This window comes from Ovis aries, chromosome 19, assembly GCF_016772045.2.
Source record: "Ovis aries strain OAR_USU_Benz2616 breed Rambouillet chromosome 19, ARS-UI_Ramb_v3.0, whole genome shotgun sequence".
NCBI lineage: Eukaryota > Metazoa > Chordata > Mammalia > Artiodactyla > Bovidae > Ovis > Ovis aries.
In genome coordinates, this window is record NC_056072.1 from 32,816,643 (window position 1) to 32,839,969 (window position 23,327).

Here is a 23,327-nt window from a genome sequence, read left to right on the forward strand (position 1 = left end):
GTAAGTTGATGTGTGAGCTTTTGCCTCAAAACTTAAGGCTTAAAACAATAGCATTTATTCAGCTCACAGGGCTTCTGGACAGTTCTCTTGGTTTGTGACAGGCTGTTGCTTTGACTAGGTTTGCTTGTTTGTCTGTGGTCACTTAGCAGGTCAGCAGGGGCCTAAGTGGTCAGAATGATCCTATTTACATGTTTGAGGAGGGCTGCCTGCTGGCTGGGTGAGGGGGTGATGGCACCCTATGCCTCTCGTCATGCAGAATTACCCACGGCTTGTTCACAGGGCAGCCAGTTATAAAGAGCAGCAAGGAGGCAAGTCTCCACGCTGAGGGCTTTCCAAATGTTTGCTGAGGTTGTACTGGCCAAAGCAGGTCTCAAGTCCAACCCTGGTTCAGGTGTAGAAAAAGTCTTTTTTATTTTTTAAACTGAAGGCCATACTTTATTCAGATTCCTTAGTCTCTACCCAGTGTTCTTTTTCTGTTCTGGAAATCCCATCTAGTATGCCACGTTCCATTTAGTCTTTATGTCTCCATAGGCTCCTCTTGGCTGTGACAGTTTCTCAGACTTTCCTTGTTTTTAATGACCTTGACCATTTTGTTTCTGTTTATCTGTTTGTTTGATTTTTGGCTGTGCCTTGTGACTTGTGGGATCTTACTTCCCCACCCAGGAACCAAACCCCTGCCCCTGCAATGGAAGACTCCACCTCTTGACGGAGAAGGTACCAGATTACACTGCATAGATGAAAGAGGGAAGGAGCCTGTGGCCAGTCTGGCATTCCACCATGATTGATTTATGAGATAGGACAGTGTTATCAGGACATGGGTGACTGAATGGGGAGGTGAGGGAGAAGTCACTGAGGCATCATTGGTTAAGTGTGTGTGTGTGTGTGTGTGTGTGTGTATGTGTGTGTGATCTGCTGCCAACCAGAATTTAAATACAGGACAGAGAGCATTAAAAAGTATAAGAAACTATTGCCCAACACCTTGAGCAACGATCTCTACCTCTTAGGTACATATTTGTTGTCTAGTGAAGTAGACTCGTCCTCCTCTTAATTTTGTCACCTGTCTGAATTTGACCAAGTCACAGCACCAGTTTTGCTATACATGGACTATTAGTCCATGTTCTTAATTTCCTTGCAGATAAACCTTACTCCAACCTTTCCTGTTCCAAAAAGTCCTCCCTGAAGAATAACATTTACACATTCCGGTTCTTCCGATGTCATGCGTTTGATAATCATGTATATTGAGACCTGGCTCTTCAGCCTCGGTCCTATGTGTGTGTATGTACAGGTCCAGTGGTTTGTAATTCTCCTAACGACGTACGATGTTGTAATATCTGTTGTTACTCTCAGACTCATCCAGTGAGCAGAGCAGAGAAGCTTGTATGCTTCATGGGGGTGGGATCCTTCCTGTTCAGAGCTGCAGCCCTGATGCTCACACAGTGTGGACACACAGTAGCCTTGAAACACCCAAGTATTAGAGAAGGAAGTGGGTGCCCACTCCAGTATTCTTGCCCAGAGGATCCCATGGACAGAGGAACCTGGCGGGCTGCATACAGTCCATGGGGTCGCAAAGAGCCGGGCATGACTTAGCAACTGAACAGCAACAAATTGATAGAGGAAGCCCTTGGAATCTCTTCTGTAGCTCATGGACTCATATATCTGACTTTCTTCTCTAAACAAGACTGTGAGAGCACATCAGAAACCCAGCTTCCACTCAAAGTCTACTTCCTTTGTTCTTTGCTCTGATTCCTTAGGAAATTCCACATCCAGAGAATTGCTTCTGCAAGCAAATGTGTTTTATGCTCATTCTTTCTGTAACATGCTATTCTTGTCCAGGTCGCAATAAAAATCCAGGTATGTTTTTAAGTGCTAGTAAAGCACTTATAACACTCTGAATTTAATTTTTCAAAATTAATTGTGATATCCCTATTGAAGCATAAATGTGAGTCAAAAGCACACACTTAGTTTAGACTTTATAATAACTCTCGGTAGCATAAGTTTTTTCATCTGTATCAATACTTGGTTCTGCTGAGGTAAAAATCATTGCTCAAGTTGCTATATATTTTTTCTTCTTTGTTTTTGATGGGGTCAATTCCTGTTAGTCTTTGCTTTAGTGGAGTTAAGTAGGTGATACTTAAAAATAGTAGTAAAAAGAATCAGAATCATTGGGCCACAATCAATAAAGGGGTGATATATATACACCCCATATTGATTCCTCATGGTTAGCAAAGGCATCTTTCTGGCCTTCAGTTACTCTTATAACTGCAGGGAGGCCTAAGCTGTTCACTGAAATCAGTATATGGTGTGGAATTTTGAAAGAGATGTGAAGAAAGGAGGGCACCATGGAAAACAGGAAGAAGTGATAAGGAAATGTAAGGAGATGGAAAAACAGACCAGCGACCAACTAGGGGAAGAGGAAAAAGTCATCTGAAGGCCAGAGCTGTCCCTGTTGTTTTTAGTTCACTGAGACTGAGGGTCTTTAAAGTTACCGTGTGTTACTCGATACTAGTCCAGCATGTATTTAACACAAGTCAGATAGGAAGATTGTTATAGACATTATAGCTTTTCAAAGTACAAGGAAAAAAAGGAACACAGCCAGGGTAGAAAATAGACCTCCCTGTGTTAGTAATGAGTTCTCCAGAAAAGGGTAGGTGGAGGAGAAAAAAATGGCACAAATTAACTGGTACCATTTCCTTAGCTTGTATTCATGGATACCCACTCCTTGTAGCGTGAAGTCTATATTTGCATCAATGGCAAAATAAATTGGCATATTCCAACCAGGATTCGTTAAGATCTTGAATTTTGAAGAACATCTTTTATTCCAAGGAGAGGATTGTGAAAAAATAAAAAATAAGGAGTTGCACTGGTCAGGATCCTAGCAGATCCTCAGGGAATAAGAGGTGTTTATGTTTCATTGGTTGTGATAACCTGCCCACTTTTGAATGAGTCACTGGGAACAGGTTGTAAGTGGAGCAGCTTTGCCATTCCAGTGTCTTGACTTTTTATTATTACTATTCCATTAAACACAGAGAGACCGCATCTTGGGTGATTAAATAGATTGGCAGGTAAAGATGGCATTTTCTGAATTTCACTTTATCTGATTTGGAATCCCTCGTTATGTGTCTACATTTGATTCATTATTACAGAGTGAATTAAACATGCATCCGAGATGCAGTCTTCTAAAATCCATAACTTGAGCACAGCAATAAAAATGGCAGCTCCCCTTAAAAAAAAAAGACAAAAGAAAAACTGGCTCCAAGTTTTGTTCATTGCTTTTGCGCAAAAGATCGTAATTGTTACTCTCTGAAGTTCAGCTAACTGTTACAAGAGGAGATTGGTTCATGCTCAGTGTTTTTAATGTTCTCTTGCTCAAATGTAAGCTCAAAATTAAAATGCCATTTTTGCCATTTAGCTTTACGACTAATCATTATCTAAGTGGCAGTTGGATTTCTAAGCTGGGCTTTCTAGCTCTGAACAGCCAAATAGGATTGCTTATCGGAAACAGTTTGCTGCAAAACCAAACCCTGCAACGAATTACAAGCGAGCAATTAAAACAGAGGGTGTTCTTCAATAGAGCAGTGATCATCTTAATGTACTTATTGGGCCTATATTCTCTTAATGATGAAATCTGCTTGTGCCTGCTTAGTCACTTCAGTTGCGTTCAACTCTTTGCAACCCTATGAACCATAGCCTGCCAAGCTCCTCTGTCCGTGAGGATTCTCCAGGCAAGAATGCTGGAGAGGGTTGCCATTTCTGTCTCCAGGGCATCTTCCCAATTTGGGGATCGAACCCACACCTCTTAAGTTTCCTACATTGGCAGGTGGGTTCTTTACCACTACTGCCACCAAAAGTCCAGTTTCTTTTTCTGTTTAGTAAATTCTGGGGTTGTGTTCATGGACCATCTTCTTTTTTCTGACTTTTTCAAAGGATCTCGTTTGAAAATCTATGTCCCAGAGGGAGATTTGGATATGTCAGCTTCTACCCTGACCCCACAGAGCGATTAACTGCCTGTATGTGCTTGCCAAAGTTGAGATGCTTTGCGAAGTTAAAAATAACGAAAGCAGAAACACAGGAAAAACATAATCCCACTATTAAGAGATAATATAACCCGTTGATCTCACAGAAGCAGTAGCACAGCTGTACAAGGATGATGAAGAGAATGAGGAGGCTTTTTACCGGTGTGTAGATGGCCATCAATTTGATAGAAATATAAAAGTATCAAACTCATTTCATTTTAGTGTTTGAAATTCTGCTTGAATTTAAGATGAAAGGTCTGAGTTTCATTAGAAATGGAAGCACAGTTGTATCTGTCTTCAGAACACATTTTGTTCATAATAAGTGGCATTTCTTTAATCTAGTTAATTTGAAAACATTTTAGATGAAAATTACTGCTGCATGAAGAACAATGATGATAAAATGATGTGGGCAACTTTAGAGAATTTGAGGAAACTAGAAGATTTTCATTAACTGAAAATCAGAGCAAGAGATGGCATAAATCAATCTTTTTTTTCCCCCTGAAACTTTGAAAGCTTTGAAGGGATTATCTTTGGGGTATGAGTGCATATCATACTTTGAATTTTAAATAGAGAATGTTATCTCAGTGTTAGAAATGCCCTTCATTCTACTCTCTGTTGTAGAGTTTTGCAAACTTTGCTGCACGCTAAAATCGTCAGGGAAACTTAAAAATCCTGATATGTAGGCCATATCCCAGACCATGAATTGAGGATGTGTGTCCCCGAATTTGAAATTTTATATTTGTCTCTTCCAAAAAATTTCCTTGACTTGCAGAGGAATAAAATTATTGTGAATGGATCAGTCCACATGTGTCGTTGTAGCTAATGTTCCCAACCAAACATAGGAATAAGATTATATTTGATATTTTCCCTCCACTAATGATGATGAGTTAAGGGTTATTTTTTGTCCATTAAGCTCTGTCTTTGATAAGTACTGTTTGATAATGTATCAGCCCCACATGTCATTTTCTGGAAAAGTAGGAGGAGCTTGCTGGGGCCTCTCTGGTGGTCTGGTGTTCAGGGCTCACCTTCCAGTGTAGAGGGTGTGGGTTCCATCCCTGGTCATGGAGCCAGGAGCCATGTGCCTTCCAGCCAAGGAGCCAAAACACACACACACACACAAAAGAGAAGCAGGGTTGTAACAAATCCAATAAAGATTAAAAAAAAAAAAGCATGCAAGGATGGATGATGAAGGTATTTTTCTAAGAACATCTAAGAGTATTTAATACTTGGGAAACTCTAGGCATCTCATAAAATCCATCGGTAGATTGTAAAATTTTGTAGGTGAGTGACTTTCCTGCTGATCTTGGGAATCTTTGCCTTGAGGTGCAGGGACGTGATTATAAGGAGATATTATCAGCTGGTGGCTTGTGGGACATGTTCAGCCCAAATACGAGGTGTGTTCAGTCTGCAGTGTTCAGTGTGGGAATATCAAAATCCTAATCTCTAGTTGTGAACAAAATATTAGCATATCTTTGTTACAGTAGGTAGACTTAACAGATATATACGAAATATTGCATCTAAAAACAACAGCGCAGATGGAACATTGTCCAGGATAGCTCATACATTAGGCCACCAAACAAGTCATAATACATTTAAGATTGAAATCATATCAAGCATCTTTGCCAACCACAGTGATACAAGACCAGAAATCAATTCCAAAAGAAAACTATAAAATTCAGAAGCATGTGGAGATTAAACCACATGCTACCGAACAACCAATGGATCAAGGAAGAAATCAAAAGAGAAATTTTAAAAAGTACTTGAAATAAATGGAAATGGGCCTACCATTTTGTACTTTGTTTTCTGTTTGTAACTTCCATTTTTTGTTTCATGTTCCCCTTCTTGCCTTCTTTTGGGTCATTTGAATAATTTTTAATGTTTTATATTACTTTGTCTGTTGGCCTTTTGGCTATAGCTCTTTCTTTCTTTCTTTTTTTTTTTTTCAGAGCTTGCTCTCAGGCTTAGAAGGTACGTACTAATCTTGCCCAGTCACTTTAGAGTTAACATTTTGACACCCTGAGCAAAATGTAAAAGCATTATGTGCATATAGATCCATTTATCTTCTTGACTTTGTGTATACATGATACACTGCAAACCCTACCAGATAATGTTATAAGTGTTGCTTTCAATAGTCCTCCATATTTTTAAGAACTGAAAAATAAACCCTGTTTACCTATGTTTACCATGTACCTGTTGTTTTGCCATCATGGATGAAAGTCCAAGTTTCCCTCTAAAATGATTTCCCTTCAGCTTGCAGAATAGTTTTAGGGAAAAAAATCATCCCTAATAAATGGTACTCTTCTTTTAGAAGTATGCGACCAATATCGTTTCACTGATGTATGTGGGTATTTGTTGAATGTGTGATTTTCTTTTGTTTTCTGATGAGAAGCAAAGTTAATTTGTCCAGTGAGATTTTTTTTCCCATTCTTCTTCTGTACCCAGTGCTGATATTCATCAGAAAAATGATGACAGAGAGGTGAACAAAACAGATAAACACCTTTGCTTTCTTGAGGCTTATTACATCATGTGTGAAGGGAGACTGACAACAAATACGGAAGAACAACGTAGTGTGTCATATGTCATGAGTTCTAGGGAAAAAATAAAACCAGGGTCAGAGATAGAATTTTATTTATTTGCTTTTAATTTTCTTTTCTTTTTTTTTCTGCACTGGGTCTTAGTTGCAGCTCACAGGATCTTTAGTGGTGGCATGCAAACTTTTAGTTGCAGAATGCAGGACCTAGTTTCCCAACCAGGGGTTGAACCTGAGCCCCATGCATTGGGAGTGTGGAGTTTAGCCACTGGACCACGAGGGAAGTCCCCAGAGATGGACTTTTAAAAAGGGTGGTCAGAAAGACGACCTCTCAGAGAAGGAAATCTGAGCACAAAGACTCACATGAGGGAATCAGCCCTGATGATACCTGGGGGAAGAATGTTCCAGGTGAGGGAACAGCAAGTGGAGGTGGCCTGACACAGAGGGTGACCAGCAAGGGCGATGAGGCAATGGGAGTAGGGCCAGATGGGGGAAGATGTGGTCATAGAGATGGTGCTGCACAACAGAGGTAAGAAGAACAGCCATCTGCTATACCACATGAGACTGAGGTATGGAAAACTCTTATTTTTGTTTTATTTTTTAGTGCAAGCTTTATTAATTTCAGTTTATTCTTGCAACAACATAAAGTTAGAACAAAGCTCATATACTTAATTTAAATACACTTATCACTAAACTATTATGCAGTCCCGTGCAACTGTGCCTCTGGTCTGCCCCAGCTTGTTATGCATTGTACATAAAATAGGCTGTTGGTGTTAATCACCTCAGTAAAAATAACATTTATGCTAGTAATGGCTCATTATGTGCCAAGCACTGTGTTGGAGGATGTTAAGAACCATTTCTCCTCTGGAGAGACAGCTGGAGTGGTGTCTGTTATTTATATTAATTCACTCTTCTGGGGCAATAAAAAGGGTAAAAAAGCTCAAATACCTAAGACTAGTCTTATCTCCTCTTGAAATAGGCAAATGTGGGCCTAGCATTGCAATCTTCCAGTTTTGCCAAACAAGCTAGAGACAGACTGTTCAGGGACTTCTCTTAACTTTAATATTGACAACTGAAAAATGAGAGAATTTTTGGAGCTTTGAGCCAACATAACACCCATGGGTTAGAATGAGGCTGCAAATTGCTTTATATGAGTGCTGGTCTGGAAGCTTGATCAGTCAATAAGCAGCTCCTTTCCATCCCTCTTTAAGGAAAACAATGGTGTGTGCTCAGCTGGTTTTGAGTCTTGATTTGCAGCCTTCGTCCTCTTTTGTTTAATGTGTGCGTGTGCTCAGTCCCTTCAGTTCAGTCGTTCAGTCGTGTCCGACTCTTTGCGACCCCATGAATCGCAGCACGCCAGGCCTCCCTGTCCATCACCAACTCCCGGAGTTCACTCAGACTCACATCCATCGAGTCAGTGACACCATCCAGCCGTCTCATCCTCTGTCGTCCCCTTCTCCTCCTGCCCCCAGTCCCTCCCAGCATCAGAGTCTTTTCCAATGAGTCAACTTTTCGCATGAGGTGGCCAAAGTACTGGAGTTTCAGCTTTAGCATCATGGCCTCCAAAGAAATACCAGGGTTGATCTCCTTCAGAATGGACTGGTTGGATCTTCTTGCAGTTCAAGGGACTCTCAAGCGTCTTCTCCAACACCACAGTTCAAAAGCATCAATTCTTTGGTGCTCAGCTTTTTTTATAGTCCAACTCGCACATCCATACATGACCACTGGAAAAACCATAGCCTTGACTAGATGGACCTTTGTTGGCAAAGTAATGTCTCTGCTTTTCAACATGCTGTCTAGGTTGGTCATAACTTTTCTTCCAAGGAGTAAGTATCTTTTAATTTCATGGCTGCAGTCACCATCTGCAGTGATTTTGGAGCCCCCCAAAAATAAAGTCAGCCACTGTTTCCTCTGTTTCCCCATCTATTTCCCATAAAATGATGGGACCAGATGCCATGATCTGAGTTTTCTGAATGTTGAGCTTTAAGCCAACTTTTTCACTCTCTACTTTCACTTTCATCAAGAGGCTTTTTAGTTCTCTTCACTTTCTGCCATAAGGGTGGTGTCAGTTGTGTCCAACTCTTTGCGACCCCATGGACTGTAGCCCACCAGGCTACTTTGTCCATGGGATTCTGCAGGTGAGAAGGCTGAAGTGGTTACCATTTCCTCCTCCAGGGGATCTTCCTGACCTAGGGATCAAACTCGTCTCCTTCACTGGCAGGTTGAGCCACCTGGGTAGCCCAGGGACTGTGTACCAAGTGAATAACTTGGTGAAATACATATTTCCTTGCAGGTGTGGCTGCTTGTGGCATTGATTAGACGTGACCCAGCGGGGTGGTTGGTGGGGCTCTGATGTGTAAGCGGCGCAAGGACGAGTCCCCCGATGTTACTGGGCGTCCACTCTGCCCTTCTGTCCTCCTGACTCGGCAGGTTGTGGACATTCATCTGACTTTATTGCCCGAGAGGTTCATTATACTTAGCACAGCTTTCTCCACAGCCTGGTGATATAATTATGATTGTTATCTTCTCCTTTTCTTTCCCCTCTCTCCCTTTTATGAGATGAAAACCTCTGGTATAAATATGTGGCAGTGAGGGCATGCATTTTCCCTTACTCTCCGCCTAATGGATGAACAGCTGGGAGTTAATGAGCTTTTAATAGGAAGTGTAGGGGGTGAGTTTGTTGCAGTTTCAGTCTCCGCAGAATACTCTGAGGTCTCGTTGTTTTTCTGTTTCTCTTTAACGTTAGCTTTATTGATACCTGCAAACACCTGTTTAAAATGCACTCAGCATGGAGGGAACATATTTTTCTTTCGATCACCTTGGCCTCCACTGACTCTCCTTTAATTATAAGGCTCCTGTGCAACCTCACACAAGGTTTTTATCTTCATTTTTAAGGACCTTGAAAATGTTCTATAGGCCTGAGTTTTTATTTAGCAATTTTTTAAAGTTTACATGAGCATTTGTATATATTTTTTGCCCCTTTTTATTCTTCTATTCTGACCTTAAAGGCAAACAAGACCAAAGCCTTGTTCCACTCATATTTTGTAGCAGGGTTCTTAGCCTTTCTCATTCATCCTTTTCCCTAAAACTTTCCTCATACCTAGCCATTGTAAATCCTGGGTTATAAAATGATTTTCTGTAGCTAAAAAGTCATCATTAGCAATAATACCTAACTTCTGAGCATTATAGGCTTCCCTAGTGGCTCAGCTAGTAAAGAATCCGCCTGCAATGCTGGAGACCTTGGTTCAATTCCTGGGTCAGGAAGATCCGCTGGAGGAGGGATAAGCTACCCACCCCAGTAATCTTGGGTTTCCCTGGTGGCTCAGCTGATAAAGAATCCACCTGCCATGCGGGAGACCTGGGTTTGATCCCTGGGTTGGGAAGATCCCCCGGAGTAGGGAAAGGCTACCCACTTCAGTATTCTGGCCTGGAGAATTCCATGGGCTTTACATTCCATGGGGTCGCAAAGAGTTGGACACAACTGAGCGACTTTCACTTTCACTTTCTATGCATTCCTATGTAAAGCTGATAAATCTCTTTCAGTGCACCTGCATTTTCTCCTTTGGTATTCCAAATACCATCTGGAGTTAACTAGACAAGTATTATTACCATCTTACAGAGTAGAAAACCAAGATCATTGGTCAAGGTTAAATGCTTATAAAAGCTAATACAGGTAAACGGTAAAATTTGAAACAGCACAGAGGATGCACAGATGTTTCCCTACCAAGAGATAACCATACTTAATCATTTTCTTGTGTTTCTTCCTGTAGTTTTCCAGTTTTCCATGCATGTTCAAACACGTATCTGCTTTCTTTTTTAAACACAAAGAGGATAATGTTCTTCATAGTGTGGCAACTTGCTTTATTTCTTTTTGTGGATGGAAAGTGAATATATATGATCACAGGTCCTGCAGCTATCCCTGTGGCATTGTAGGGACTTAACAGAGTTTATTTACCCAGTCCCCTATGGGTGGACATCTAGGTTGCTTCCACTTCTTTAGGACCATGCAAGCTATATCGCAGATGCCTGTTCCTAGACAAATGGGCAAATTCCTAGGAGTAGAATTGCTGAGTTGTCAGGTAGATGTGTTTAAAATTTTGATGCATGTTTCTAAAAGTGTCTTAATACATCCTTAAAATATTTACACAGTAAATCAGTTTTCATGAAAGGTGGTGCCTTCACCTTGCTGTTGTTGCTTAGTTGCTAAGTTGTGTCCGACTCTTGCAACCCTATGGATTGTAGGCTGCCAGGCTCCTCTGTCCATGGGATTTTCCAGGCAAGAATACTGGAGTGGGTGGCCATTTCCTTCTCCAGAGAATCTTCCCGGCTCAGGGATTGAAGCTGGGTCTCTTACTGCTGAGCCACCAGGGAAACCAACTAGTCTAATACCCTAAATCATAAACCTTTTTAAATTGACAGTCTGTTTTAATCTGTATTTCTTTAATTAGTGAGATTGGTCATCTTTTCATAGAATTATAGGCAATTTGTATTTCATTTCCTATTCTCTGTTCTGTTATTCATTTTTTAAAAAATCTTAATGAATCTAAGCACTCTGTGTATTGAAGAACATATCTGTCCTGCTGCAGATATTTTTCCCAACTTATCATTTATGTTTTGACCCTTTAAAATTTTAAAGACTCACTTTTTATTACAATAGTAAACATGGCCATTGTAAGATTATAGTTGGTAAAATCTGGAAAGCAAAAAGAAGAAAATGAAAGGCAGCATAATTCCGTCATTTAGCGACAACCACTTTTGTCATTTCGTTGTAACATCTTCTAGTCTTTTTCTAATATGTGTGTGCGTGGTAATTGTTTTTCAAAATTTGTTTTAGCTTGCAGTTGCTGTAGCCCTGTGGGGGTCAGAAAGGTAGGTGGTAAGCTCTGAAGTAGATCCCTCAACTTGTGTGTATCACCTCCCTTTCCCCATTTTCTTTAGGGAGGAAAGTCCTCAGTGCTTATAAGGATCCTTCTCTTTGTTTCTCTAAGGAGGGTGTAAAAGGGTTGCTCCATTTACTGTTTGCTCACATTGCTGAAGTTCCCAAACTGGATGGAGCTCCTTTGTCTGTATTTGTCTGTCTGATTCTGAGACTGTCTTTGTTTTGGTTTGTTATTAGTGGACATAATTATTACCCTTTAGGATCACTCTCTGCTTCTCAGCTCACATTTTTTTTTTAGAAGTTAGATTTATTAAGACATAATTTACATATACACAGTTACCCTTTCCAATGTAGTTTGATGAGCTTTGATAGACATATATATGTGTATCTGTATATATATTATATATATAGTAAGTTTAATCATCATAGTCACAGATACCAAAAATTTCCACCACCCCGAAAAGTATCCTCAGACACTTACGCAGTCTACCATCTCCTTGACATCCAGCTCTGATTTCTGTCTCTCTAATTTTCCTATTTTTAGGTTGATAGATGATAGAATCACAGAGTATACAGACTTCTGAGTTGGCTTCTTTCGCTCACGTAACACACCTAGGATTCATCCATGTTGTTGAGTGTCAGTGATTCATTCATTTTTATTGTTCAGTAATAGTATTGAGTTCTATGGATATACCACAGTTTGCTTATCTGATCACCAGGTAATGGACATTTGGGATGTTTGCACTTGTTGACTATTATGAAAGAAAGCTGCTATTGCCATTCATATATAGTCTTTGTATAAAAATATGATTTCATTCCTCTACTGAGGAATTAGATTGTTGAGTTGTATGGTAATTGCATGCTTATCTTTGTGATCAACTGTGAACTTGCGTCCCATAGTGACTATACCATTTTGCGTTCCCACCAATAATGTATGAGATTTCTAGTTGGTCCTCATTCTTACCAGCAGTTGGTTTTGTCACTTTTATGATTTTAGCCATTTTAGTAGATACTTAAGCAGTATCTTACTGTAGTTTTAATTTGTGAAAGCTTCTCTGTTGGTGTTGTGAGTACTTTCATATGCTAAATTGTCTATTCATAAATTGTCTTTGACGAAATATCTCTTTAATGCTGTGCCTGTTGTTTGGTGAGAGAAGGTGTTTATTTTCTTATTGAGCTGGAAGAGTTCTTTTTGTATTCTAGATTAAAGACATTTATTAGATATGTTTTCCAAATTATATTTCCCAGCATGTATCTTATAATTTAATTCTTAAATGTATTTTGATAATTAATATGTTTTTAATTATCATGAAGTTCCCTTTATCTTGTGATTTCTGGCCTGTTATTTTAGTGTCAAATATGTATCTAAGAATCCACTGCTAAATCCAAGTTTATGAAGGTTTACTCCTCTGTTATCTTATAAAAGTTTTCGTTTTAGCTCTTATTGATTTATTTGATTTTAAATGCTATGAAAGTGCTGCACTCAATATGTCAGCAAATTTGGAAAACTCAGCAGTGGCCACAGGACTGGAAAAGGTCGGTTTTCATTCCAATCCCAAAGAAAGGCAATGCCAAAGAATGCTCAAACTACTGTATAATTGCACTCATCTCACACGCTAGTAAAATAGTGCTCAAAATTCTCCAAGCCAGGCTTCAACAGTATGTGAACCGCGAACTTCCAGATGTTCAAGCTGGTTTTAGAAAAGGCAGAGGAACCGGAGATCAAATTGCCGGCATCTTCTGGATCATGGAAAAAGCAAGAGAGTTCCAGAAAAACATCTATTTCTGCTTCATTGACTATACTGAAGCCTTTGACTGTGTGGATCACAATAAACTGTGGAAAATTATGAAAGAGATGGGAGTACCAGACCACTTGCCCTGCCTCTTGAGAAACCTATATGCAGATCAGGAAGCAACAGTTAGAACTGGAACAATAGACTGGTTCCAAATCGGGAAAGGAGTACATCAAGGCTGTATATTGTCACCCTGCTTATTTAATTTATATGAAGAGTACATCATGAGAAACGCTGGACTGGATGAAGCGCAAGCTGGAATTAAGATTGCCGGGAGAAATATCAATAACCTCAGATATGCAGATGACACCACCCTTATGGCAGAAAGTGAAGAGGAACTAAAGAGCCTCTTGATGAAAGTGAAAGAGGAGAGTGAAAAAGTTGGCCTAAAGCTCAACATTCAGAAAACTAAGATCATGGCATCCGGTCCCATCACTTCATGGCCAATAGATGAGGAAACAGTGGAAACAGTGGCTGACTTTATTTTCTTGGGCTCCAAAATCACTGCAAATGGTGACTGCAGCCAAGAAATTAAAAGATACTTACTCCTTGGAAGAAAAGTTATGACCAACCTAGATAGCATATTAAAAAGCAGAGCCATTACTTTGCCAACAAAGGTCTGTTTAGTCAAGGCTATGGTTTTTCCAGTGGTCATGTATGGATGTGCGAGTTGGACTATAAAGAAAGCTGAGCACCAAAGAATTGATGCTTTTGAACTGTGTTGTTGGAGAAGACTCTTAAGAGTCCTTGGACTGCAAGGAGATTCAACCAGTCCATCCTAAAGGAAATCAGTCCTGAATATTCATTGGAAGAATTGATGCTGAAGCTGAAACTCCAACTCTTTGGCCACCTGATGCGATGAACTGACTCATTTGAAAAGACCCTGATGCTGGGAAAGGTTGATGGCGGGAGAAGAAGGTGATGACAGAGGGTGAGATGGTTGGATGGCATTACCGACTCAGTGGACATGAGTTTGAGTAATTCCGGGAGTTGGTGATGGACAAGGAGGCCTGGCATGCTGCAGTCCATGGGGTTGCAAAGAGTTGGACACGACAGAGTGACTGAACTGAACTGAATAGTTCTAAATTAATTGAGACATATTATATGGCACATAGTATGGTCTTTTCTGATTAACTTACTATATGTGTCCAAAATAACATATTTCCTGTTGTTGAGTAGAGTGTTCTTTAAATCTTGTCAAATTGGTTGATAGTGCTGTTTTGATTTTCTGTGTCGCTGTTGACTTCATCTTGTTATTGTAATAGTTGCTGAGAGAAGGGGATGAAATCCCCCCTTCCTCCTCTCTCTTTTCTTTTGAAGTCATACTACTACTGTTAGTACTTGTAGGTCTTTGTTTGTCCCTTGAGTTAAGTCTTTGTTTGTTCCTTGTGTTAAATCTTTGTCCTCTAGTTTTATTTTTCCTATTAGTTTATTTTGCTAATTTTCTTGTTGGAAACTTTCTATGTTGTACCTCCTTATAGAAGAGTGGAATCTCTGAGTACGTACAGGACTTGGTGATCAGTGGACTTTGGTTTTGAGTGTATGGGTGTTCAGGCAGGCCTCCTTCTTTGAGCGCCATGCCTCGAAGGACCTTGAGGTCCTTGCAAGTGAAGTGGTTGCATCGTCTTACTTCTCCTGTCCCCATCAGTCACTTCTAATCACCTGCCTTCCATCTCCCAAAACACAATGAAATGTTTCTCACTTGTTTGATGTGTTAACGTTTATTTTTTGTTCTTGTGAGTTTGACTCCTTTGTCTTCCTCAACTATAGTAATGGTTGCATCTCTGGAAGGAGAAAACACTGACCTAAGTGGTTAATTTACCATTTTCAACTGGAACTTAAAAAATTAAAACATTTACTGAAAACTGGTTCTGCTAAGTTGCTGTTCAGAAAAGGTTCATGGTGGCATGTCAGGTTCAGAATGCTATTTTAATTCTGGGCTTAGATAGTTAGTGACATGTATAATATGACAACAAAAATAATGCTTATAAGAGAGTTTAACAACTAAAAATTGTTTAGTTTTTGTTAAAAAAAATCATTATGCAGTATTTTTGTTCTAGTCTATTTTAGCTAGAAGTAAAATGGAACAAAATTTTCTAAGAGAAAATGTGAAAAAAATAATATATTTTTTATGTTTGAAATGTACAAGTGGAAGCTTATTGCCAGTTTATACATGCATATAGATTTATTCATTTTTGTCTACTGAGATGGTTCTGCATATAAATTTAGTAGAATGATTAAGAAATCTATCCAACTGTGCAAAAAATGTTGTTGAAATCACAGATACAGATATTGAAAGGACTTGCAGGGACTAAAACAAGTCCTTTTGTTTATTTTTATCTTTTAACTCTCTGTTTGGCTTTATTCTGACATTAGCATACACACACACACACACTAGTTGTGTAACAGGTTCTTTGAAACTGAAGTCAGCAGTTACACTTATTTTTTTTCTTTCTTGCACTTGCTTCTGATTTACATTGGAGTGCTAGGAATGGGGAGGAGTGTGTCTGGGGCTGGGAGGGAGGGTGCCAGTAAATCCTAATGTCAGTTCTCTACTTGATCAGCTACCGCTATGGGAGAGGCGTTTTGCAGTCTTTTCCATGTCTCTGCAATCATGTTCCTCTTTCGGAAGAAAACGGCTCAATCTGATCCTCTGAGCATGGGAAGCCACTTTATTTGATTTCCCGTCCTCCAGTGGGGGCCTGCTGAATTTAAAACCTTTGAAGGTACGAGGCAGTGATGAAACCAGGAACCAGAGACACGGAAACTGGAGCGCCCAGTATGTAGTCCAGTGCAGTGGGGATAGGAGTCGTGACTCATGCTTGAAGATGCCCTAAATTTGGCAGCAGCTGGCTTATAATGGGAGAGTCAAGGGTTTAAGGAAGCACTGAAGGAATATTTCTTAGGAAATAAAGGAATTAATGCACCAGGTGAGGGCTTCCTTGGTGGCTCAGCTGATAAAGAATCTGCCTGCAATGCTGGAGGCCTGGGTTTTATCCCTGGATTGGGAATATCCCCAGGAGAAGGAAATGGCAACCCATTGCAGTATTCTTGCCTGGGAAATCCCATGGACACAGGAGCCTGTAGTCCTGGACACAGGGCTACAGTTCACAGACTCACAAGAGTCGGACATGACTGAGCAACAAAACCACCACCACATACCAGGTGGGAAAAAATTAAAACAGAGGTTGCTATTTCAAATCTTTGATAATTATCAGTTGAGTGAGGGGAGCATTATTAGGGGGATGTTTTGCTAACAGAAGGCATTTACTTTTTCCTTGTTCTGAGAAGTATAATTTTTTTTTAATGATTTGAATTCAGTTCTTTGCATTCTTCCTAGATCATCCCAGTTTAACAGTTATTTAAGTAGTCCGTCATAATTACAGCAGTGATGTTACTGTCACGTGTGGGTGTGTGAGTCACTCGGTCGTGTCCGACTCTTTGTGACCCCATGCACTGTAGCCCACCAGGCTCCTCTGTCCGTGGGATTCTCCAGGCAAGGTTACTGTTGATTAGCAGTAAAAACTTTATTGAAGTTGAACATTGAACAATGTTGTGTTAGTTTCTGCTGCATAGAAAAGCTACTCAGCTATCCATATACATATTCTTTTTCATATTCCTTTCCATGTAATTTATCAGAGGATGTTGAATATAGTTCCCTGTGCTATACAGTAGGACCTTATTGTCATATTCGTCCTGAGTATACTAGTTTGCGCCTCATACTTCCATATGTATTGAACACTTACCACTTCACCTGTTTTACTGTTTATCCTCAACCCACCCTCTGAAGGTTTATTATTTTGCAGACATGGAAACGGAGGCAAACAGGAATGAAGTTACTTGTTGAAAACCTCCCAGAAGTAGAGAGATGGCAAGCTAGCTGTTGAAACAGAGGTACCTGGAGTCTTTAAAGACTGGAATGACTTTGAGTTCTTTCTTGAAATGTTAGCTTCTCCCACCCCCAACTTATTATTTGGAAACTCCTCAAATCTAGAGAAAGGTTGAATGAAAAATATATCTTCATATCCCTTATGAGGCATTGCAGGCAGATTGTTTACCATCTGAGCCACCACGGAGGCCCCCCTATCATATTAGAACTGCCAGTTACACACTCCTATGCCTCTGATGCTGGGAGGGATAGGGGCAGGAGGAGAAGGGGACAACAGAGGATCAGATGGCTGGATGGCATCACTGACTCGATGGACGTGAGTCTGAGTGAACTCCGGGAGTTGGTGATGGACAGGGAGGCCTGGCGTGCTGCGATTCATGGGGTCGCAAAGAGTTGGACACGACTGAGCGACTGAACTGAATTGAACTGATGCCTGTGTAGGTATTCCTTTTTTTTTTTTTAATTGTTTGAAAGTAACTGACAAACTGCATATATTTTCCAAGAATAAGACCATTCTCCAAAACAATTTACTACTGTAACAAACTATGTCACTATAAACTAAAGCAAATAATGAATTGGGCTTAAGTCTCCAATTTACCACACAGACACACGCACTTTTTCAGAATCACAAATGATCCCAAACAATGTATTTTGTCCAGTTGTGTTAGCGCTGTGATACCTCTTGATGTGAAGCTCATCACCTTCTTGCAGTCCGTGAAATGAGAATGAGTAAGTGACAATGTATGAGTCATCTCAGGCTGCCATAACATATTAGCACAGACTGGGTGGTATAAACAGTAGGAATTTATTTTCTCATAGTTCTTGAAGTAGGAAGTCCAAGATCAAGGTGTCAGCACATTCATCTTCCGGTGTGATCTCTTCCTGGCTTGCAGACTCCCCTCTTCTCACTGTGTCCTTGCACAGCCTGTTCTGTGTGCGTGTGCAGAGGGGCCAGGTCTCTGGTATCTCTTCCTTTTCTTATAAGAACACCAGTCCTCTTGGGTTGGGGCTCTGCCCTTAAGACCTCATTTAAATCTCCAAATACTGTCATATGGGGATTATGAGATTCAGCATACAGATTTTTGTGGGAAGAGGGCATAATTCAGTCTATGACAGATGCCTTGAAGGAATACTTCTGAAATATAGGAAGATTCAGTCACTCATTCGGTCTGACTCTTTGCGATCCCAGGACTACAGCATGCCAGGCCTCCCTGTCCATCACCAACTCCTGGAGTTCATCTAAACCCATGTCCATTGAGTCAGTGATGCCATCCAACCATTTCATCATCTGTCATCCCTTTCTTCTCCACCTTCAATCTTTCCCAGCATCTTTGCCAATGAGTCAGTTCTTCACATCAGGTGGCCAAAGTATTGGAGTTTCAGCTTTAACATCAGTCCTTCCAATGAACACTCAGGACTGATCTCCTTTACGATGGACTGGTTGGATCTCCTTGCTGTCCAAGGGACTCTCAAGAGTCTTCTCCAATACCACAGTTCAAAAACATTAATTTCTCGGTGCTCAGCTTTCTTTATAGTCCAACTCTCACGTCCATACATGACCACTGGAAAAGGCGCATCTCAGTGTAACATGTGAAAGTATATGTTACTAATTAAAGACAGCTTTTATATTATGTAATAATTAATCTGGAACTTTTAGTTTGTATATATAAATAATCAGAAATACATGTGAAATATATAGTCATCTAATATTGAGATCCTCTCGAGCGCTTATTCTATGTTGCTTATTGTCTTCCCTGTATATGTGTCTTCTAGTTAATGGTATTTTTAACAAAGAATGGCAAAGAGATAATGACCTTGATTAAGTGTGGAGGGAAAGTCTTTAGAATACGTGTGTTGTTGAGTAGTGAAAGAAGAAAATTTTTGGTAAGATGAATTAAACTTGCTGAGTATGGGAAGTTTGTAGATACTCTAAAAACTAAGGAAAGCGACTGAGTTGTGTTGAGTTAGAACGTATTATTCTTTTGACTTTTAATCTGTTATTGAAAATTATATTTATAATATCTATTATAATAGGATAGTAATAATTTTCTCCCCAAAAATGGTATTGTGTTTTTTGAGTACAGGAAGAAGGTCTTGAGGGGGGAAAGAGCAAGTAGGTGGGATATAATTCTTAGACTTAGATATGACTTAGATTAGATATGACTTTATACCTTGAAAAGTTGTTACATAGTGTAATGTGTAATTTTTAATTTTATTATTGCCTTCTGCTGTATGATGATAAATGTCTACGAAACCATTCAGGAGCGTCCCTCATTTCTCTATGAGCTTCTCTTTAGCCCTTTGACACTTCAGTCAGTCTCTCTTTTTTAAAAACATATTAATTTGTTTGTGCCAGGTCTTAGCTGTGGCACATGGATCTTTAGTTGTAGCATGCGAACTCTTAGTTGTGGGATCTAGTTCTCTGTGGGAACTTACCTGTGGGATCTAGTTCCCTGATGAGGGACTGAGGATCGAACCCTGCCCCCTGCATTGGGAGCACAGAGTCTTAAACACTGGGCCACCAGGGACGTCCCAGCCACTCTCTTCTGAGAAGTGTTTCCAGGTGACTTTCTCCTCTTGACTTAAATCTGCTGTATTCTCAGTAAAAGGGCTTTGAGTAGTATTCAGGCAGCTATTCTATTCATGCCACTGGCAATGGCTTTATGAGATTCTTCAGCATTTGTAATACTCGCGTCATGGGATGTTTTGGACCATTGCCAAGAGGCTGCCCTGAGACTTGACGGTACAGTTCCTGCTGTTGAGCGGGGGCTAGATTTGTGTGACCAGGCATAATTTTTTAACTGATGATGTCAGTGAATAGTCATATAGCAGTGAACACAGGTTCCATATGGAATATCTGGCACAATGGTGACGCCCAGAAAACTGGGATAAGGAGGGTTATAAGTGAGCTGTGTGTGCTTCTATCAAATGCCCACCTCTTCACATAGGTTGCGCCCATAACCTCCTACCTGCTCAGATGTCTCTATAGCAGTTTTCTGTATCCAGTTCTCTCCAATAAAACCTAGGAAGCATATTGGAAAGCAGAGACATTACTTTGCCAATAAAGGTCCATCTAGTCAAAGCTGTGGTTTTTCCAGTAGTCATGTATGGATGTGAGAGTTGGACTATAAAGAAAGCTGAGCACCGAAGAATTGATGCTTTTGAATTGTGGTGTTGGAGAACTCGAGAGTCCCTTGGACTGCAAGGAGATCCAACCAGTCCATCCTAAATGAGATCAGTCCTGAGTATTCATTGGAAGGACTGATGTTGAAGCTGACACTCTAATACTTTGGCCACCTGATGCGAAGAGCTGGTTTATTTGAAGAGACCCCGATGCTGGAAAAGATTGAAGGCGGGAGAAGAGGGGGATGACAGGATGAATTGGCATCACCGATTCAATGGAAATGAATCTGAGTAAACTCCAGTAGTTGGTGATGGACAGGGAGGCCTGGTGTACTGCAGTCCATGGGGTCGCAAAGAATTGGACACGACTGAGTGACTGAACTGAACTGATGATATATGTTTGCTATAAACTCTCCTACCTAAAAATTGCTAACATCTGTATACCATATGCATTCTTATTTTTCTTCTGCCTTTCACAGCACAATTTCTAGCTGTAATTATTGTTTCCAATTTCTCACTTTACATGTTTTCTTGAAACCTGTTCCAATCGTGATTTGCCTCCACTGTTCTTCTGATACTTTTCTTGCGAACGCCACCAGTGGCTTTAACACTGTAATGTCCAGGGGTCCTCATCTTACTTCAGTTCACAGCAGCATTTAACACGATCACTCCCTTATCTTTGAAACCTTTGTCCCCTGGGGCTGCCAGGATACCCCTCATTCATCCTTGGTTCTCGTTTTAGGCCGCTGGTCACTCCTTTTCTTCCAAATGTGTACCATTAAAGTGAGCCTTAAAAAAAATTCTTGAGGTCCAATTACTTCCTTGGGGATTTGACCCAGTCTGACGACTTTAAATACCATCCACATATTCTAATGATGGACAGACTTAAGCCAACCTTCTCTCTTAATCTTCAGACTCAAGTCTCACACCTAACCACCTAGTTGATGTTCCTCAGTTAGGTGTCTAACCAGCAACCTAAAACCAAGTAAGCTCCTGGTTTGCTCTCATTTCTTGGAGGATCATCACCACCCTTCTTGTTGTTCAAGGCAGCAGCCTCAGAGTCTGCTTTGACGCCTATCTTCCGCTCACACCGTACATGTAACCCCTCAGCACATCCCATCACCTCTGCCTTCTAACTGTATCCAAATCCCCACCTTTCATCACCAGTGCTGCCACCTGCTCCACGCCATCGCCACCTCTCGCTGGACTATGGTGACAGGAGCTGCGTCCCTGCTCCCAGCCTTGCTCCTCTTCAGTCTGCTCTCATCACAGGAGAGCCTTTACAGAGGTTTATCATAGCAGGTCACTCCAAGTTCACACTTCCCAGGGGCTCTGAGTCATATTGTAAGTAAAGCCCAAGCCCCCACCGTGACCCACGAGGTGCTGGGGAAGCTGCCCACTCAGTCTGCATTATCTCTCACGCGGCACCAGGTGTCAGGGCCTCTTGCCCTCAGATATCTGCAAGTGTTCGTCTCTTCGTCTCTCATCTACTGCGATGGCACACTGACATGTTAGGTTCTTGCCCCCCCCCCCATTTTAAGTTCCATCTCTGCTGCTTTGTGTTGCTTTCATCACCAGAATCTGAGAGGTCCTTGTCCTGTCTTGGTCAGTGTTACGTTTCCATGTGTCTGGCACAGAGCAAGTGTTCAACAAATAGTTATTGAATAAATGTGTAAACAAAAACCCAAAGTCATTTATTCAACATCTATGGTGTTTGAAGTAGCTCATGATATCATTAAGCACTTTAATTGAAATTCAGAACCATCGTGTGTGATAGATAAGACTAGCTGTGTATTCAGAAAAATGAGGTTGAATTACTGAGTTGAATTCCCCAAGTCTGGAAGCTGGCATTGCAGCTCAGTAATTCTGACTCCAAGTCCAGTGCTTTCTTCTTGGTTACCTTCAGGGAAGAAGTCCGTTTCCACTTTGGGAGAATCATCAGATACCGCCATTTGTTATCTCTACTTGCTGAGGCCAGAAGCACCTCTCTTCTTTACTACTGTCTGCTCAACGCCAGTGGAGGCCTGGAGCATAGCAGGAGCCCAGGGGATACTTGTCTGCACAACAAAGTTATGACTTTTGTCCAGCTGATGGTCCCGTGGCTACCATAGTCTTAATGTCCATAGTGTCATGTATCTCGTTTTGACAGAGAGCCAAGTTGGGGCCAGGACTGGGGAAGAAAGTTGAGAGTTTAGATGGAAAGCACAACTAGGCGTAGTGAGCTTGTCTCCCAAAGGCAAGTGGCACACCACGGCCTCATTCTGTGCTTTCATGAAGTCTTGTTTTCAGCCTTCTGTTTGCTGTGTTCCACTCCCATGGAGGGGGAGGCTGAGAATACTGTAGAGAAAACCCTGCTCAAATCAAAGAAACACTTGCTAAGATCACTGGAGTGTGAGGCTTCCCTCTGAGGGTGTATTTTCCTGTGCTGGGCTGGAGGAGGAAGCAGGGAAAGGATTTAAACAAAAGCAAAAGGATGTGAGGGAAATAACAGTATCAAGAAACTCACGCTAATCGGACGCCTTCTGTCTCTCCATCAGCTTTTAGTTAGCTTCAGCCAATCAAAGTAGAACTTTTATTGCAAATGAGGTTTTGTATTTTATCCCTTTTATCCTGGGAAGACCCTGACTGCACTGGGACAAATATGCATTTATTTACCCTGCTGTCAACTTTTCTTAAAAACATACTTAATAAGAAAAACAGATACATATTTAAGCATATAACGTTAATCTATCCTCTGTAGCAATCCCAAAGCAATGAATTTTTGTCGTAAGGATTGTCATAACTCTTTTAATGGTATATACATAAATTATTCAGGTGAGTGAGAAGCCAGGCATATTAGATTTTACAATTCTGCCAGTATGTTATGTCACCTTTTGGGAAAAGAACATATACTACCTGACTGCAAATTCAGAAGTGTGGAAAGCAATAAGAAGGTGAGATGATTTGAGAGAGTAGCACTGAAATGTATATATTACCATATGTAAAATATATAGCCCGTGGGAATTTGCTGTATAACACAGGGAGCCCAAAGGCGGTGCTCTGTGACAACTTAGAGGGGCGGGATGGGGTGGGAGGTTTTAGAAGGAGGGGACGTATGTAT

The 23,327-nt window shown here is 40.7% G+C and overlaps 1 protein-coding gene across 9 annotated transcripts in view; it reads left to right on the forward strand.

The window, feature by feature from the left end:
• TAFA4 (TAFA chemokine like family member 4) overlaps nucleotides 1–23,327 on the forward strand; it is a 214,202-nt gene that overhangs the window by 148,072 nt on the left and 42,803 nt on the right. The window lies entirely within an intron of this gene.